The sequence below is a fragment of the Oncorhynchus keta genome, chromosome 26, assembly GCF_023373465.1.
Source record: "Oncorhynchus keta strain PuntledgeMale-10-30-2019 chromosome 26, Oket_V2, whole genome shotgun sequence".
In the NCBI taxonomy this organism is placed as follows: Eukaryota; Metazoa; Chordata; class Actinopteri; order Salmoniformes; family Salmonidae; genus Oncorhynchus; species Oncorhynchus keta.
In genome coordinates, this window is record NC_068446.1 from 13,005,183 (window position 1) to 13,025,708 (window position 20,526).

General features: G+C 42.1%; 1 protein-coding gene across 3 annotated transcripts in view; it reads left to right on the top strand.

Annotated features, from left to right (window-relative positions):
- LOC118358974 (thyroid hormone receptor alpha-like) overlaps positions 1-20,526 on the top strand; it is a 96,533-nt gene that overhangs the window by 58,196 nt on the left and 17,811 nt on the right. For 2 of the 3 annotated variants that reach the window (XM_052480279.1, XM_035737050.2), the window contains exon 3: positions 14,821-14,935. The exons of the other annotated variant lie outside the window; for it this stretch is intronic. The gene's annotated coding sequence lies outside the window, so the exon portion shown is untranslated. The remainder of the gene's footprint in view (positions 1-14,820; positions 14,936-20,526) is intronic. 3 annotated transcript variants of the gene reach the window in all.

The window sequence follows — 20,526 nt, forward strand, 5'->3', positions numbered from 1 at the left end:
GAATCTTAGACATGGTTAGGCTCACTTGTTAACACTTTACAACTGGACTGGGGGGGGTGGGTGTTAGAGGTGTGTATGGGTAAAGTTTGACTGTATGTTGTGGTTGTGTTTTTTCCGATGCCTGAGAGAGCAAGATTTTCAAAACATAAATTCAACGTTAGTGTTTCCAAACATGCAAGGTTAGCTCCGAGGTTTGGTGTGCTTTCTGCTTCCTCCCACATACCTATCCCCATATTGCTGCCGATATTGCCTTTGCAATCACTGTGTACACTCAGGGTCTTTCATGTCCATTGATTGTGTAGGGGGGCACGGTTTTCAGGGGCCCTATAAAAGGCCAGTGCTGCCTCGCCTTTTGAAGAACGTTGTTCGCGGTCATGCAAGGGCGGCAAGGTAGCCTAGTGGTTAGAGTGTTGGACTAGTAACCGGAAGGTTGCAAGTTCAAACCCCCGAGCTGACAAGGTACAAATCTGGCAGTTAACCCACTGTTCCTAGGCTGTCATTGGAAATAAGAATTTGTTCTTAACTGACTTGCCTGGTTAAATAAAGGTAAAAAAATAAAAAGATTATGTCTATAAGGAAACCAGAGACCCTCCACCACACAACCTCTGTCCTTCCTTTCCCAGTCACCTCCCCCTGGAGAACAATATAGGTATCTATGCACTGGCTGCATCCCAAATGGCACCCAATTTCCTATATAGTGCACTACTATATGATCTTGATCAAAAGTCGTGCACTATAAAGGGAATAGTGTGCCATTTGGGACGCAGATCCATCTGTATGTTCTGTATTGTCTGGTCTCTCTCTCTCTCTCTTCTTATAGTAAAAACTCTATTAGCTTCTCTAACTCTTATCTCTCTCTCACTCAACAGTCTCTCTCTTTGCAGCTTGATCTCTAATCTCTCTTTTTCAGACACTCCGGTTGCAGCTTTAATTTTTTTCATGTAACCTTTATTTAACTAGGCAAGTCCGTTAAAAACAAATTCTTATTTACAATGACAACCCACTGTTCTCAGGTAGGCCGACATTTTTACCTTGTCAGCTCAGGGATTCGATCCAGCAACCTTTCAATTACTGGCCCAACATTCTAACCACTAGGCTACCTGCCACCCCAGCTAGGGGAAGAGGATTCCCTGCACTGTGTGTTTGGGTGGTGATGCAGCCAGGCAGGGGTTTTGGGCATGCCCCATTTATAAAAGCTGCCAGGCATGCAGGCTGAGTGGACTGACTAGCCACCAAACCAACCCATTGGCCAGGGCAGCTGCCTGGGAGTCATTGCTCCTGTTCCAGAGTAGAGGCAGCAGAAGCACCTGGTAGTAGTAGCTAGGGTTGCAAAAGGTCAGAAACTTTCTGGTAAATATCCGGAAATTTCCATGGGAAGTTAAGCCCTGGAATTTGGGGAATTTTGCTAAAACATTTTTGCTTATAACAGTGAACCTTTTTTTGTGGGATACACATAAGGCAATTCTAGGTCTTGTGGCAAACCTCTGCATGCATAATGCATTCTTCCATCACATGTATAGCTGATTCTCAAGATCTTGCATACTAATGAGATCCTATTGAGCCCACACTACTAAACTGTCTGAGCCAAGGACTACATGCTTTCTGGTAAGTTTTGATTACAATACTGGGTGGAGTGAATATATTTTATATAACATGATTTTTTGTTATAACCAGAAGGGGACTAGGGTTCCAATTTGGGAACACCCCCCCCCCCCACGTTCAGCTGGAAGGTGGCGCATGGAACGCAAAAATATTCCTAAAAATATTTAACCTCCACACATTAACAAGTCCAATAGCTCAAATGAAAGATAAACATATTGTTAATCTACCCAGCAAGTCAGATTTCTAAAATGTTTTACAGCAAAAACATAGCACATATTTATATTAGATAACCACCGAAACAAAAGGCAAGCGGCGGCCATTTTGTCCCAGAAAAAAATAAAATGTAAAAATAGGATTAAAAAATAAATAATTCACTAACCTTTTGAAAATCTTCATCAGATGACAGTAATATTACATGTTACACAGTACATTTTTTTTTTTTTCAATAATATGCCATTTATATCCATAAATCTCGGTTTACAATGACGACATTTCAAAAAATGCTACTCAAATGTCAGGAGAAATGATGATAGCTCCGACAGATAACGTCAGATAACAAGCAATAAACATGACTAAATATACATGTTCTACATATATTTACAAAGATACACTTCTTCTTAATGCAACCTCTGTATTACATTTATTTTTAACGTTACAGACATCGTTCACTGGGCTATACTATGAGTCAGCGCTCAGATATTAGCAGTATGTCTCCTCTATGTTTGGAGTCCACAGAAACACCAAATAACCACATAAATATTCCCTTACCTTTGATGTTCTTCCATCAGAAGACGTAGAAGGAGTCATACTTACCCAATACATCGTTTGGTTTCACGTTGTGTATCTCTGTATTAGCACATGTTAACAGCTTCGGCTGAAATGCATCCAAAATGACTTCTGGTCCAGCACTCTTGCGCATCAAAACTTCCAATTTACATATTATATGTCCACTAAACTGGTCAAACAATGTGAAAAATCGAGCTTTATGATGTTTTTAGCATGTAGAACAAAGATCAGCGCGAACAGACAATCCGGCTTCAAATGCTGGATCATGGAAAAAGACGTACTCCAAATCGGCCGCGCGCAAAAGAGTGCCTGTTTTTCAGAGGGACACGAGCAATTTCGCCCGCCAAACATGCAGGGCTCGTGGGATTCTCACAATGAACGTGCCATTTGAAAGCTGACATCGCGCTGAACAGATAGAGACTGTTCCTGGATCCGTATCTGCCTGGGAAGGGTGGGGGCCATGACGTCAAAGTTGACCCAACTTTTCTCTTCACAAGAGAGAATTTGGGAGAAAGGCTGCCCTGAGAGTTCTGCTTTACATACAGACATAATTTAAACGGTTTTAGAAACTTTAGAGTGTTTTCTATTCAATAATAATTTTTATATGCATATATTAGCAATTTTGGGAAAAAATATTTTCAGTTTACTATGGGTACGCACTTTCTCCAACGGGGGCAGTATATTTAACTAGTAAATGGTAGCCTACAACAAAGTGTGTTTAAATCATTTCTAACTTGTTAACAATTTCTGCTAGTTAGTTTTTGCTAGTTAGTTTTAGCTTGCTTGAGCCTGCTAACTGCGTGCTAATTCACCTGTTTCCGTACATGTTTCATTTTAAAACATTACCAAGGAGTTGTTTAATCTAATTTCTTAACTATTTATTTGTACATGGAATTATATTAGTTTTTGTTTTTTTACAAAATGTTTTGTAATTGTGCCACAGGCACTATCTGATGTGTGGAGACATTTCACTGCAGCTAATGTAGAGAGCTGTGTACATTTGCAAATACTGTGCCAAATAATATGTGAAGAATGCAACAAAGATTCAGAATCATTTGGCTAAGTGCGTAAAGTTTCCTCAGCGCTCACAATTCCTAACATTTAATCCTAGTAAAAATCCCCTGTCTTAGGTCAGTAAAGGATCACCATTTTATTTTATTTTCACTTTTTCAGTGGGTCAGAAGTTTACATACACTCAATTAGTATTTGGTAGCATTGTCTTTAAATTGTTTAACTTGGGTCAAACATTTCGGGTAGCCTTCCACAAGCTTCCCACAATAAGTTGGGTGAATTTTCGCCCATTCCTCCTGACAGAGCTACTGTAACTGAGTCCGGTTTGTAGGCCTCCTTGCTTGCACAGGCTTTTTCAGTTCTGCCCACACATTTTCTATGGGATTGAGGTCAGGAATTTGTGATGGCCACTCCAATACCTTGACTTTGTTGTCCTTAAACCATTTTGCCACAACTTTGGTAGTATGCTTGGGGTCATTGTCCATTTGGAAGACCCATTTGCGACCAAGCTTTAACTTCCTGACTGATGTCTTGAGATATTGCTTCAATATATCCACATAATTTTTCTCCCTCATGATGCCATCTAGTTTGTGAAGTGCACCAGTCTCTCCTGCAGCAAAGCACTCCCACAACATGATGCTGCCACCCCCGTGCTTCACGGTTGGGATGGTGTTTTTCAGCTTGCAAGCCTCCCCCTTTTTTTCTCCAAACATAACAATGGTCATTATTGCCAAATGGTTCTATTTTTGTTTCATCAGACAAGAGGACATTTCTCCAAAAAGTACGATCTTTGTCCCCATGTGCAGTTGCAAATCCGCAGTCTGGCTTTTTTATGGTGGTTTTGGAGCAGTGGCTTCTTCCTTGCTGAGCGGTCTTTCAGGTTGTCAATATAGGACTCTTTACTGTGGATATAGATACTTTTGTACCTGTTTCCTCCAGCATCTTCACAAGGTCCTTTGCTGTTGTTCTGGGATTGATATGCACTTTTCGCACCAAAGTACATTAATCTCTAGGAGACTGAACGCGTCTCCTTCCTGAGCGGTATGATGGCTGCATGGTCCCATGGTGTTTATGCTTGCGTACTATTGTTTGTACAGATGAACGTGGTACCTTCAGGCGTTTGGAAATTACTTTCAAGTAATTGGCTGATTTCTTTTGCACTGAGTTTGAAGATAGGCCTTGAAATACATCCATAGGTACACCTCCAATTGACTCAAATGATGGCCATTAGCCTATCAGAAGCTTCTAAAGCCATGACAGCATTTTCTGTAATTTTCCAAACTGTTTAAAGGTACAGTCAACTTAGTGTATGTAAACTTCTGACCCACTGGAATTGTGATACAGTAAATGTTAAGTGAAATAATCTGTGTAAATATTTGTTGGGAAAATTATTTGTGTCATGCACAAAGTAGATGTCCTAACCGGCTTGCCAAACTATAGTTTGTTAACAAGACATTTGTGGAGTGGTTGAAAACAAGTTTTAATGACTCCAACCTAAGTGTATGTAAACTTCTGACTTCAACTGTACGTGAATCATGTGATGGTCCTGTATCTATAAATCTTTTTAAAACCCTGTTCTAGCTGTGTGTGTGAAATGTGGTACAATCCAAAAACGTAACTGTACGCTAGAGGTCAAAGTTCTGTTGACTTCAACATTCCAGCAATGTCGAATGGCTAGCTATGAATGTAAGCTTGCCATTGATATATTAGAGGGTATACAGTGCATTTGGAAAGTATTCAAACATTTTTCAAAATCTTTGCAAATGTATACAGAAATACCTTATTTAGACCCTTTGCTATGAGACTTGAAATTGAGCTTAGGTTCATCCTATTTCCATTGATCATCCTTGAGATGTACCTACAACTTGATTGTTGGAGTAAACTCAATTGATTTGGAAAGGCACAAACCTGTCTCAATAAGGTCCCACAGTTGACAGTGCATGTCAGAGCAAAAACCAAGCCATGAGGTCGAAGGAATTGTCCGTAGAGCTCCGAGACAGGATTGTGGCGAGGCACAGATCTGGGGAAGGGTACCAAAAAATGTCTGCAGTATTGAAGGTCCCCAAGAACAGTGGCCTCCTCCATTCTTAAATGGGAGAAGTTTGGAACCGCCAAGACTCTTCCTATACAGCTGGCCAAACGGAGCAATTGGGAGAGAAGGGCCTTGACCAAGAACCCAATGGTCATTCTGACAGAGCTCCAAGTTCCTCTGTGGAGATGGGAGAACCTTCCAGAAGGACAACTATCTCTGCAGCACTCCACCAATCAGACCCTTATGATAATGTGGCCAGACAGAAGCCCCTTCTCAGTAAAATGCACATGACAGCCTGCTTGGAGTTTGCCAAAAGGCACCTGAAAGACTCAAGACTTCATGAGAAACAAGATTCTCTGGTCTGTCGAAACTAATATTTAACTATTTGGCCTGAATAACATGTGAAAATATATATTAGAAACTGATTTGTTTATTATTATTTTAGGACATGGAAAACTTGTAAAATTACCCTTTTTTGTGTTGGTATTTGTGGTACAATGCATAATGTCTAATCAAATAATAATAATTATGAAATAGATAAGTACAGATCCTAATCTCAGTGATCCAAGAGCACATTTCTTGAAAAATGACACTTGAGAATGCTTGGGTCAAATGTCAGTTTCGCTAGAATGACCCATGTGTATTAGAGCGAGGTTTAAGTGCCCTGTTCAAAGACCATTCCCTTAAGCAATAACCAAAGAGAGGGAGCGCTACACGGTACAATATTGGAGTGAGAGAAATATAGAGCTACTCAATCAAGAGACAGACCAATGCTATATATAGAGAGAGGGGGAGAGAGCTGTAGAGTAAGACACACAGAGAGAATGCAATTAAGCAGGAAAGAAAAGAGAAAAAAAGTCAGATCAGCAGCCAGAAAAGGTATGAAAATTGTGCCTCAGTAATACTTAGTAGGCTAATTTCCTGCCTCGAGGCATGTACACAGACATTTTATTTGACTCTGCAATAAATCACAGCATAGTAATTGAGAGGAGCAAGAAATGTGCACAGAAGAGAGACATGTAAAGGCTAGGGATAAATGAAAATAAAATAATTGAGATAAACAAACAATAGCCAGAAAGGCTATTGTAGGAAAATAAATGGTAGTGGAAGGAGAGTATAAAGGAGAGATTGACGAGAAAGGGGAAAGAAGGAGTGAAGGTATAAGATGATATGGGGCAGTTATCCAGTATAGCTGAAGTCCTCCATGGTCCATTGGTTTTGTGCAGCGAGCCTAGACAAAGCTATATGTTATGCTAATGCTAGTAGACCTACACACAGCCAATGCAGGCTAGCAAGCTAGCTGAAACATTGTTATCTGGGTCATTCTACAGAAGTGGTTCAAATTACACATTTGTATCCTATTTTTCCCAAACATTCAGCAACCATGTGTTACAACGTACAGTATGTCAGATAGACAATATTTTAAATTAATTCCCTACTAGGCAGTACATTTGGCACTACTCAAACATGTTGCAATAAAGGGAGAACCAATCACCCTAACCATACTATTGATTATTATAAAGTCAGTCTCATCTGTAACTGAACATTTCAAGATGGTAGGAAAAAATTGTATGTCACAGAATGAAGAGTACTGCAATAGTTTTCTGTGAGTTGAGTGTGATTCCTGCCCACAGCTGGCAGCACCGAAGTAATCATCAATTCGGAGCGCAGTTGCATGCAACCAGATATTACTACCCATGGTCAATTTGGTTAGACATTTGATATCCCTATAGGGCTAGTTAGGGATCATCAGTATTACACCATGTATATAGGACAAGGTCAACAGCTCAATTTCTATTACTTAAAAACTCAAACCAACACTTAAGTTTAGAAATTCATATAGAATATATAGAAATAAGTTAATGAGGCAACTAAAAGATGTGCAAAATGAAAATATCATCCCATTTACAGGCTAGCTAACATTACCTAGTGTGGCAGGCTAGCTAAAGTTTTAGCTAATGTTAGCGTAGCTAGTGCTAGCTACCTCATTACAACATTTACATTACATTTAAGTCATTTAGCAGACGCTCTTATCCAGAGCGACTTACAAATTGGTGCATTCACCTTATGACATCCAGTGGAACAGTCACTTTACAATAGTGCATCTAAATCTTAAAGGGGGGGGGGGTGAGAAGGATTACTTATCCTATCCTAGGTATTCCTTAAAGAGGTGGGGTTTCAGGTGTCTCCGGAAGGTGGTGATTGACTCCGCTGTCCTGGCGTCGTGAGGGAGTTTGTTCCACTATTGGGGGGCCAGAGCAGCGAACAGTTTAGACTGGGCTGAGCGGGAACTGTACTTCCTCAGTGGTAGGGAGGTGAGCAGGCCAGAGGTGGATGAACGCAGTGCCCTTGTTTGGGTGTAGGGCCTGATCAGAGCCTGGAGGTACTGAGGTGCCGTTCCCCTCACAGCTCCGTAGGCAAGCACCATGGTCTTGTAGCGGATGCGAGCTTCAACTGGAAGCCAGTGGAGAGAGCGGAGGAGCGGGGTGACGTGAGAGAACTTGGGGAGGTTGAAAACTAGACGGGCTGCGGCGTTCTGGATGAGTTGTAGGGGTTTAATGGCACAGGCAGGGAGCCCAGCCAACAGCGAGTTGCCGTAATCCAGACGGGAGATGACAAGTGCCTGGATTAGGACCTGCGCCGCTTCCTGTGTGAGGCGGATGTTGTAGAGCATGAACCTACAGGAACGGGCCACGGCCTTGATGTTAGTTGAGAACGACAGGGTGTTGTCCAGGATCACGCCAAGGTTCTTAGCGCTCTGGGAGGAGGACACAATGGAGTTGTCAACCGTGATGGCGAGATCATGGAACGGGCAGTCCTTCCCCGGGAGGAAGAGCAGCTCCGTCTTGCCGAGGTTCAGCTTGAGGTGGTGATCCGTCATCCACACTGATATGTCTGCCAGACATGCAGAGATGCGATTCGCCACCTGGTCATCAGAAGGGGGAAAGGAGAAGATTAATTGTGTGTCGTCTGCATAGCAATGATAGGAGAGACCATGTGAGGTTATGACAGAGCCAAGTGACTTGGTGTATAGCGAGAATAGGAGAGGGCCTAGAACAGAGCCCTGGGGGACACCAGTGGTGAGAGCGCGTGGTGAGGAGACAGATTCTCGCCACGCCACCTGGTAGGAGCGACCTGTCAGGTAGGACGCAATCCAAGCGTGGGCCGCGCCGGAGATGCCCAACTCGGAGAGGGTGGAGAGGAGGATCTGATGGTTCACAGTATCGAAGGCAGCCGATAGGTCTAGAAGGATGAGAGCAGAGGAGAGAGAGTTAGCTTTAGCGGTGCGGAGCGCCTCCGTGATACAGAGAAGAGCAGTCTCAGTTGAATGACTAGTCTTGAAACCTGACTGATTTGGATCAAGAAGGTCATTCTGAGAGAGATAGCGGGAGAGCTGGCCAAGGACGGCACGTTCAAGAGTTTTGGAGAGAAAAGAAAGAAGGGATACTGGTCTGTAGTTGTTGACATCGGAGGGATCGAGTGTAGGTTTTTTCAGAAGGGGTGCAACTCTCGCTCTCTTGAAGACGGAAGGGACGTAGCCAGCGGTCAGGGATGAGTTGATGAGCGAGGTGAGGTAAGGGAGAAGGTCTCCGGAAATGGTCTGGAGAAGAGAGGAGGGGATAGGGTCAAGCGGGCAGGTTGTTGGGCGGCCGGCCGTCACAAGACGCGAGATTTCATCTGGAGAGAGAGGGGAGAAAGAGGTCAGAGCACAGGGTAGGGCAGTGTGAGCAGAACCAGCGGTGTCGTTTGACTTAGCAAACGAGGATCGGATGTCGTCGACCTTCTTTTCAAAATGGTTGACGAAGTCATCTGCAGAGAGGGAGGAGGGGGGGGGGAGGAGGATTCAGGAGGGAGGAGAAGGTGGCAAAGAGCTTCCTAGGGTTAGAGGCAGAAGCTTGGAATTTAGAGTGGTAGAAAGTGGCTTTAGCAGCAGAGACAGAAGAGGAAAATGTAGAGAGGAGGGAGCGAAAGGATGCCAGGTCCGCAGGGAGGCGAGTTTTCCTCCATTTCCGCTCGGCTGCCCGGAGCCCTGTTCTGTGAGCTCGCAATGAGTCGTCGAGCCACGGAGCGGGAGGGGAGGACCGAGCTGGCCTGGAGGATAGGGGGCATAGAGAGTCAAAGGATGCAGAAAGGGAGGAGAGGAGGGTTGAGGAGGCAGAATCAGGAGATAGGTTGGAGAAGGTTTGAGCAGAGGGAAGAGATGATAGGATGGAAGAGGAGAGAGTAGCGGGGGAGAGAGAGCGAAGGTTGGGATGGCGCGATACCATCCTGGTAGGGGCAGTGTGGGAAGTGTTGGATGAGAGCGAGAGGGAAAAGGATACAAGGTAGTGGTCGGAGACTTGGAGGGGAGTTGCAATGAGGTTAGTGGAAGAACAGCATCTAGTAAAGATGAGGTCGAGCGTATTGCCTGCCTTGTGAGTAGGGGGGGAAGGTGAGAGGGTGAGGTCAAAAGAGGAGAGGAGTGGAAAGAAGGAGGCAGAGAGGAATGAGTCAAAGGTAGACGTGGGGAGGTTAAAGTCGCCCAGAACTGTGAGAGGTGAGCCGTCCTCAGGAAAGGAGCTTATCAAGGCATCAAGCTCATTGATGAACTCTCCGAGGGAACCTGGAGGGCGATAAATGATAAGGATGTTAAGCTTGAAAGGGCTGGTAACTGTGACAGCATGGAATTCAAAGGAGGCGATAGACAGATGGGTAAGGGGAGAAAGAGAGAATGACCACTTGGGAGAGATGAGGATCCCGGTGCCACCACCCCGCTGACCAGAAGCTCTCGGGGTGTGCGAGAACACGTGGGCGGACGAAGAGAGAGCAGTAGGAGTGGTAGTGTTATCTGTGGTGATCCATGTTTCTGTCAGTGCCAAGAAGTCGAGGGACTGGAGGGAGGCATAGGCTGAGATGAACTCTGCCTTGTTGGCCGCAGATCGACAGTTCCAGAGGCTACCGGAGACCTGGAACTCCACGTGGGTCGTGCGCGCTGGGACCACCAGATTAGGGTGGCCGCGGCCACGCGGTGTGGAGCGTTTGTATGGTCTGTACAGAGAGGAGAGAACAGGGATAGACAGACACATAGTTGACAGGCTACAGAAGAGGCTACGCTAATGCAAAGGAGATTGGAATGACAAGTGGACTACACGTCTCGAATGTTCAGAAAGTTAAGCTTACGTAGCAAGAATCTTATTGATTAAAATGATACAGTACTGCTGAAGTAGGCTAGCTGGCAGTAGCTGCGTTGTTGACACTACACTAATCAAGTCGTTCCGTTGAGTGTAATAGTTTCTGCAGTGCTGCTATTCGGGGGCTAGCTGGCTAGCTAACAGTGTTGTTTACGTTACGTTGCGTTAAAAGAACGACAATAGCTGGCTAGCTAACCTAGAAAATCGCTCTAGACTACACAATTATCTTTGATACAAAGACGGCTATGTAGCTAGCTATGTAGCTAGCTACGATCAAACAAATCAAACCGTTGTACTGTAATGAAATGAAATGAAAATGTGATACTACCTGTGACTGCGACCGGGTTGTTGAGTGCTATTCAGTAGACGTTGGCTAGCTGTTAGCTGTTGGCTAGCTAGCAGAGTCTCCTACGTTAAGGATGACAAATAGCTGGCTAGCGAACCTCGGTAAATTAAGATAATCACTCCAAGACTACACACTCTAAACTACACAATTATCTTGGATACAAAGACAGCTATGTAGCTAGCTAACACTAAACTAATCAAGTCGTTCAGTTGAGTGTAATAGTACTACAGTGATGCTAATCTGTGGGCGTTTGCTAGCTGGCTAGCTGCTGGGCGAATAGCAGTGAAGGCTACGTTAGGGCGACGAAATACGATAATTATGCAATTATCTCTGATACAAGGACGGCTATGTAGCTAGCTAAGAAGAAATTGCTAAGATTAGACAATCAACAGTTGTACTATAATGAAATGTAATGAAATGTAATGAAAAAGTTATACTACCTGCGGAGCGAAGTGCGATGCGACCGCTCGCTCCAACCCGGAAGTTGTAGTCTTCTCTGTTGGAATCGCCGGTCCGTCTGCTGGAGAGTCAGTTCATCAGAGAGTCTCTGGTTAACTTCCCCAGAAGTCACAATGTCTTTCGTAGTTTTCGCTTTCTCAGCGGCTCTGTATAGTGTCTGTTGTAATGGATACGTCCGGCATACAGATGGTAATTGCATAGGACAGATGCTTCCGCGGTTGTCTGTATTCTCATACAAGACTTATGTAATTTCCAGCTGCAAACTAGTAATTCTACGTCTAGGATTTGCTCTTATTCTGTAGTGATCGATAGTATCAGTGTTGAGCCGTATGGAGTTGTAGTTCTTAACCATTTAACATGTAGCATGTTTTCGAGTCTTATTAACCATTCGCGACGTCCGGCTTACCCTGTGTCTCTTTGGCATGAAATGTAAATTTCATCACGGGTAGTTTTATACTCTGGAGTAGAAAAGTGGGGTTCCATGACCCCTGATATACTGTCTGGCTCACGGGGTGTGCCCATTGACTAGTTAAGCTGTATATGAAAATCCATACTCTCGTTTAAAAGGTTAAACATCACATTATATATTTTCACAAATAGTTTCATATTTACTCATTCATTTTATCCAACGTCTAAATGTAAATCTGATCATTGAAAAGTGTACACAAACAGAGATACAGTAATGTGGGTCTCCTGTCTTTCATGAGGTCACCAAATGAAACATCTTCGTCATGACTGTCACTTAGGTGTCCACGGACCACTGTAAACTGTGTTCCACATTCCAACCTCGAACACTACAGAGCACAGAGGCAGCGTATTGCATGACCTCCATAAAACAGCAGACTTCCCGCGCTGTAGAGCGGACCCACTGTAACCTGATCCTTGAGATCATCACAGGAGGTGGGTTATGACACTTGGCAGGCATGTTTGTTCTATGTTGAACACAGTTTATGAACTATATTTTCAAAAAAGCAGCATGGCAACTTGTAGCGCTGCTTTGTATAAAACTATTTGATATTACTCCTGTCCCTGTCGCAGAATGCTTCCTTTTGTCAGCACGTGATACTAGTGATTTAATCCACCACTTGCATGAGCTCTGATCCATAAGCTACATTATTCACCTAAATTGGTCATTGGCAATTTAGCACTAGGTTTATTAGGCTGTAACATCAAAAAGGGACCATTCAGCAGGAACTTCTGTAGGAGGATCTTATTTGTCTAACTATGAACAGGATTTTGCCCAAACAGATTTTTTACCCAAATGTGGAACTGATTTTAGTGGGGGACAATGCATTAAAATATAATTTGGGTTGGATGTAAGTACAGATTTATGTCATATCTTCAAGAGATTGTATTATTTGTTTAATTTATTTGGTCTTTCACAATAGCTGATGTACAATACCAGTCAAAAGTTTGGGCACACCTACTCATTCAAGGGTTTTTCTTTATCTTTACAATTGTTGTATTATTTGTAGAATAATAGTGAAGACATCAAAACTATGGAATCATGTAGTAACCAAAAGTGTTAAACAAATCAAAATATATTTTAGATTCTTCAAAATAGCCACCCTTTGCTTTGACAGCTTTGCACATTATTGGCACTCTCTCAACCAGCTTCATGAGGAATGCTTTTCCAACAGTCTTGAAAGAGTTGCCACATATGCTGAGCACTTGTTGGCTGCTTTTTCCTTCACTCTGAGGTCCAACTCATCCCAAAAATCTCAAATTTGGACTCATCAGACCAAAGGACAGATTTCCACGGGTCTAATGTCCATTGCTCTTGTTTCTTGGCCCAATCAAACCTCTTCTTCATATTGGTGTCCTTTAGTAGTGGTTTCTTTGCAGCAATTTGACCATGAAGGCCTGATTCATGCAGTCTCCTCTGAACATTTTATGTTGAGATGTGTCTGTTACTTGAACTTTGGATAATTTATTTGGGCTGCAATCTGAGGTGCAGTTAACTCTCATTCACTTGTATCCTCTGCAGCAGAGGTAACTCTGGGTCTTCCTTTCCTGTGGCGGTCCTCTTGAGTGCCAATTTCACCATAGCACTTGATGGTTTAATCGACTGCACTTGAAGAAACTTTCAAAGTTCTTTATTTTTTCCGTATTGGCTGACCTTCATGTCTTAAAGTAATGATGAACTGTTGTTTCTCTTTGCTTATTTGAGCGTTTCTTGCCATAATATGGACTTGGTCATTTACCAAATAGGGCTATCTTCTGTATACCACCCCTACCTTGTCACAACACAACTAATTGGCTAAAACGCATTAAGAAGGAAAGAAATTCCACAGATTAACTTTTAACAAGGCACACCTGTTAATTGAAATGCAGGTGATTACCTCATAAAGCTGTTTGAGAGAATGCCAAGAGTGTGCAAAGCTGTCATCAAGGCAAAGGCTGTCTACATTGACAATACATTTTGATTTGTTTAACACTTTGTTTGGTTACTACATGATTTCATGTGTTATTTCATAGTTTTGATGTTTTCACTATTATTATATGATGTCGAAAATAGTACAAATAAAGAATAACCCTTGAATGAGTAGGTGTGTCCAAACTTTTAACTGGTACTGTAAGCCATTAGAACAATTCCCATCCCCTTCAATGGGTTAAAATATATACTAATTAGTTTGCAAGAACACTACTAATCAAATCAAATTTAATTTGTCACATAGACCTTACAGTGAAATGCTTACTTACAACCCCTTAACTCAAACTTTTATTTGTCTTTGATAATCTATTTAAAAATAGATTTAGGGCTTTTTGTAAACATTGATGGATAATGTTGAATATAGGCTATATTTAAATGCCCCTTGCCTCATCCAGTTTAGACATTTCAGTATTGTGCACAAGCTGCTAGGCAGAAATGGTAGGCATACATGCAAAAGATCTTGCCTATGTAGAGTAAGGAGATGGCAAGGTTTTACAAATCAGTCTCAACCACCTGAAAATTGGTATTCATTACATTTCTCTTAAATGTGAAGTGGTTTGTAGAACTTAAATATCACATATTCAAACCACAGGATTTGGGAAACATCAGGATTTTCTACGGTCCTATTTGAAAGGGATAGTTCACCCAAATGAATTACTTATTTAAGTGTTTGTTTCTTATGGACAAGGAGCAACTGCAATCCATCCTAGGGTTAGCCACTGCCACAACCGTTAATATGAGCATTTTCTAACCAAAAACCAATGTAATGTCCTGCAGTTGCCATACTCAAAAGTTCATGCCCAAATAATTTCAATTTCTAGCAAGGTGGCAGCAGCCTGATTGCTCTGTTTACCATTCTATCATGATATCTGAAGTGAAAAAGAAAGTTGAATGCATTGATGAGGTTAGTTCCACCATGCTAATCATAACCACCATTTATAATGCAATCAGTGCTCTGTGTTTGTGTGTTACCAACCAGTATCTTTGATGAAGGGCCAGGAGTTGATCTACACTGCCTTGCTGGCAAAGACCTTACCTCCAGTCTCACCTCTTGCCCGCTCACCAACAGTCGTCGACGGGGGGACCAGATTTAGGTAGGTTTAGTCTGTTCAAACTGTTTGTTTGTCAGATATCACTTATCCTAACTGCCATCGGTAATAGAAAAGTTACTGTGTATGTGTTCACAGATGCATCTATGGAGCCAGCACTTGGATACTTGCAAGATAAGATAATGTGATAATGTCCACACTGACAGGCGGTATTGATACTGATATCTCTAAATGGAGAGTCCTGGCACCCGGCATAAACATTTTACTAGACACAACTTACTTGTATTGACTTTTTGGATTTTCGAACTACCTCAAGTTCCCAACAGCGCTGGGCAATTACACTGCTACAGTTAGGCCCTAATGCTTAGGCTACACACTAATGCCAGATAAAAACAATGAAAGAAAAACCTCAATGTAGCCTATATGAATTGCACAAGATTTATACATTTATGGATTTTTAATTGTTTTATTTTTATTCAACCTGCCTGCCACCCACCTGTCCTTCATCCACACAATATTTCATGACCTTAAACCCGCCCGCCAAATTGACCGGGAGAAAAAAGAATCCCATTGCAAAATAGTCATTTTTATTCACTGATGTAAGTGCCAGTCGATGGAAATATATTTGACTGTCTTGCTTATCGGTCTATAGGTTCATTTGCATAATTTTGTGGAATTAGATTGGCGCCTATGTATTTTCATTAGTCTTCATGTATATTATTTATCACACGTGCATAACATACAGAGAGAGACTATTTTGAGCAGAGTATCACCTGAGACAAGCGCTAGAGATGCTGCTGCAGCTCCTCAGCTTGTTGCTGCTAGAGTGAAACGTGTTTTTATAAACCCAGATTAATTAGATTAATTACCATAATCTAAATGTCATTCTGAGCACCGTCGGAGGAAGCCCTTAATGGGTTACCCACCCAACGAATGTGGGTTCGGTAAATTTATCAAATTAATGGTCAATTAAAATCTTTCTGGTCACATAGTCCAGTGCCGGACAACGTGTGTGTGTGTGTGTGTGTGTGTGTGTGTGTGTGTGTGTGTGTGTGTGTGTGTGTGTGTGTGTGTGTGTGTGTGTGTGTGTGTGTGTGTGTGTGTGTGTGTGTGTGTGTGTGTGTGTGTGTGTGTCCTGGTGTATGATTTACATACACCTTAGCCAAATACATTTAAACTCAGTTTTTCACAATTCCTGACATTTAATCCTAGTAACAATTCCCTGTCTTAGGTCAGTTAGGATCACCACTTTATTTTAAGAATGTGAAATGTCAGAATAATAATAGAGAGAAGGATTTACACTCAATTAGTATTTGGTAGCATTGCCTTTAAATTGTTTAACTGATGGGAAATGATGTAAATATATCACTAGCCACTTTAAACAATGCTACCTTATATAATGTTACTTACCCTACATTATTCATCTCATATGCATACGTATATACTGTACTCTATATCATCGACTGCATCCTTATGTAATACATGTATCACTAGCCACTTTAACTATGCCACTTTGTTTACTTTGTCTACATACTCATCTCATATGTATATACTGTACTCGATACCATCTACTGTATGCTGCCCTGTACCATCACTCATTCATATATCCTTATGTACATATTCTTTATCCCCTTACACTGTGTATAAGACAGTAGTTTTGGAATTGTTAGTTAGATTACTTGTTGGTTATTACTGCATTGTCGGAACTAGAAGCACAAGGATTTCGCTACACTCGCATTAACATCTGCTAACCATGTGTATGTGACAAATAAAATTTGATTTGATTTGGAACTTGGGTCAAACGTTTCGGGTAGCCTCCACAAGCGTCCCACAATAAGTTGGGTGAATTTTGGCCCATTCCTTCTGACAGAGCTGGTGTAACTGAGTCAGGTTTGTAAGGCCTCCTTGCTCCCACATACTTTTTCAGTTCTGCCCACACATTTTCTATGGGATTGAGGTCAGGGCTTTGTGATGGCCACTCCAATACCTTGACTTTGTTGTCCTTAAGCAATTTTGGCACAACTTTGGAAGTATGCTTGGGGTCATTGGCCATTTGGAAGACCCATTTGCGTCCAAGCTTTAACTTCCTGACTGATGTCTTGAGATATTGCTTCAATATATCCATATAATTTTCCTGCCTCATGATGCCATCGATTTTGTTAAGTGCACCAGTCTCTCCTGCAGCAATGTACCCCCCACAACATGATGCTGCCACCCTCGTGCTTCCTGGTTGGGATGGTGTTCTTCGGCTTTCAAGCTTCCCCCTTTTTCCTCCAAACATAACGATGGTCATTATGGCCAAACAGTTCTATTTTTGTTTCATCAGACCAGAGGACATTTCTCCAAAAAGTATGATCTTTGTCCCTGTGTGCAGTTGCAAACTGTAGTCTGGCTTTTTTTATGGTGATTTTGGAGCAGTGGCTTCTTCAGGTTGTCGATATAGGACTCGTTTTACTCTGTATATAGATACTTTTGTACCTGTTTCCTCCAGCATCTTCACAAGGTCCTTTGCTCTTCTGAGAATGATTTGCACTTTTCAAACCAAAGTACATTCATCTCTAGGAGACCGAATGCGTGTTCTTCCTGAGCAGTATGACAGCTGCGTGGTCCCATGATGTTTATACTAATGTCTGTACAGATGAACGTGGTACCTTCAGGCATTTGGAAATTGCTCCAAAGGATGAACCAGACTTGTTGAGGTCTACAATTTTTTTGATTTGCTTTTGATTTTCCCATGATGTCAAGCAAAGAGGCACTGAGTTTGAAGGTAGGCCTTGAAATACATCCACAGGTACACCTCCAATTGACTCAAATGTTGTCAATTAATTAATCAGAAGTTCTAAAGCCATGACATCTTTTTCTGGAATTTTCCAAGCTGTTTAAAGGCACAGTAAACTTGGTGTATGTAAACTTCTGACCCACTGGAATTGTGATACAGTGAATTATAAGTGGAATAATCTGTCTGTAAACAATTGTTGGAAAAATGACTTTTGTCATGCACAAAGTAGATGTCCTAACCGACTTGCCAAACTATAGTTTGTGAACAAGACATTTTTGGAGTGGTTGAAAAATTAGTTTTAATGACTCCAACCTGTGTTAACTTCCGACTTCAACTGTATGTATGTGTGTGTGTGTGTGTGTGTGTGTGTGTGTGTGTGCCTGTGTGTGTGTGTCCGTGTCCCAGTAGGGCTTTACATCATGTGCTATAGAGCGTTAACAAGATAACCTGAAATCACATGTGCCATCTAGCAACAGAAGTGCAACAGAAGTAAAGTGATTACTGGGGAAACAGTCGTTTTTTCCTCTCTATGTTTAGTAGAACTGTGCAGGTTGTCCTGACTAGTACTCTCATTGCAACAATGATACAGTAGAGATTTACTCTATTCTATGTATGTATATATATTTGTTTTTTCCAGTACACTGTGTACTCTATGAACCTGTCTTGCCACATCCCTTTTTCCATACAGATGCTTCATCTATTTCAAAGCATTGATTAAATTAGGTATAGGTCACTAAACATTAGCTTGTTCCGAGACTCTGTTCAGTGTTTGACTGATGCATTGATCAGCAGTGGATCTTGAGTCTACGTGGGATGTTGCACTATTCCTTCATTCTTCCTAGATGTAAACCAAGTGGAGGGACTGCAGTTGGGCTGCAACACAAACTCAGAATTGTGGCTTTTTGCAGATAAGCATTATATATCCAGAATTAGCCATGGGCTAGCCACTCACAAAAGCTCAAAGGAAAGGTTTCCTAGACAAATGATCTGTTTCTATAACATTCTCATACACACACAATCTGCACTGTGTCACCAGCTTTTAGTCACACCTCCTGGTAGCTGAGTTATACTGAACAAAAATATAATTATAAACTGGGTGGTTCGAGCCCTGGATGATATATATATATATATATATATATTTTTTTTTTTTCTTTTCTTCTCACCTTTATTTAACCAGGTAGGACAGTTGAGAACAAGTTCTCATTTACAACTGCGTCCTAGCCAAGGTAAAGCAAAGCAGTGCTACTCAAACAACACAGAGTTACACATGGAATAAACAAGCGTACAGTCAATAACACAATATTAAAAAAAAAAGTCTATATACAGTGTGTGCAAATGGCGTGAGGAGGTAAGGCAATAAATAGGCCATAGTAACGAAGTAGTTACAATATAGCAAATTAACACGGGAGTGATAGATAAGCAGATGATGATGTGCAAGTAGAAATAATGGTGTGCAGAAAAGTACATTAAAACAATATGGGGATGAGATAGGTAGATTTGTTGGGCTATTTACAGATGGGCTATGTACAGCTGTAGCGATCGGTGAGCTGCTCAGATAGCTGATGTTTAAAGTCAATGATGGAAATGTATAAGTCTCCATCTTCAGCAATTTTTGCAATTCGTTCCAGTCATTGGCGGCAGAGAACTGGAAGGAAAGGCGGCCAAAGGACGTGTTTGCTTTGGGGATGGCCAGTGAAATATACCTGCTGGAGCACGTGCTACGGGTGGGTGTTGTTATCGTGACCAGTGAGCTGAGATATGGAGCCAGTGGGTCTGGCGAGGGCCAGCCGACTAGAGCATACAGGTTGCAGTGGTGAGTGTTATAAGGGGCATTGGTATCAAAACGGATGGCACTGTGATAGACTGCATCCAGTTTGCTGAGTAGAGTATTGGAAGCTATTGTGTAAATGACATCGCCGAAGTTGAGGATAGTCAGTTTTACGAGGGTATGTTTGGCGGCATGAGTGAAGGAGGCTTTGTTGAAAATAGGAAGCTGATTCTAGATTTAATTTTGGATTGGTAATGTTTAATATGAGTCTGGAAGGAGAGTTTACAGTCAAGCCAGACACCTAGGTATTTGTAGTTGTCCACATATTCTAAGTTAGAACCGTCCAGAGTAGTGATGCTAGTCGGGCGGGCGGGTGTGGGCAGCGAACGGTTGAAGAGCGTGCATTTGGTTTTACTAGCTTTTAAGTGCAGTTGGAGACCACTGAAGGAGTGTTGTATATCAGACCGTATACCATGGGAAAGACAAAACATGTATTTTTATTTGTCTAATTACATTTGGTAATCAGTGTATAATAGTAATAAGGCACCTCAGGAACAGCCTTTAGCCTGGGAACAGCCTTTAGTGCGTAAGAACAGCCCTTAGCCGTGGTATATTGGCCATATACCACACCCCTCAGACCTTATTGCTTAAACACAAAATGCATCAATTTCAATGATTTTACTGAGTTACAGTTCATATAAGGAAATCAGTCAATTGAAATAATTTCATTAGGCCCTAATCTATGGATGTCATGACTGGGCAGGGGTGCAGCCATGGGTGACCTGGGCGGGCATAGGCCAGGCCCAGCCAGTCGAGATGAGTTTTTCCCCACAAAAGGGCTTTATTAGAGACAGAAATACTCCTCAGTTTCATCAGCTGTCTGGGTGGCTGGTCTCAGAGGATCACACAAGTAAAGAAGCCGGATGTGGAGGTCCTGGGCTGGAGTGGTTACACATGGTATGTGGTTCTGAGGCAGGATGGACGTACCGCCAAATCCTCTAAAACAACGTTGGAGGCGGCTTATGGTAGAGAAATTAACATTAAATTCTCTATCAACAGGCTCTCACATTCCTACAGTCAGCATTCCAA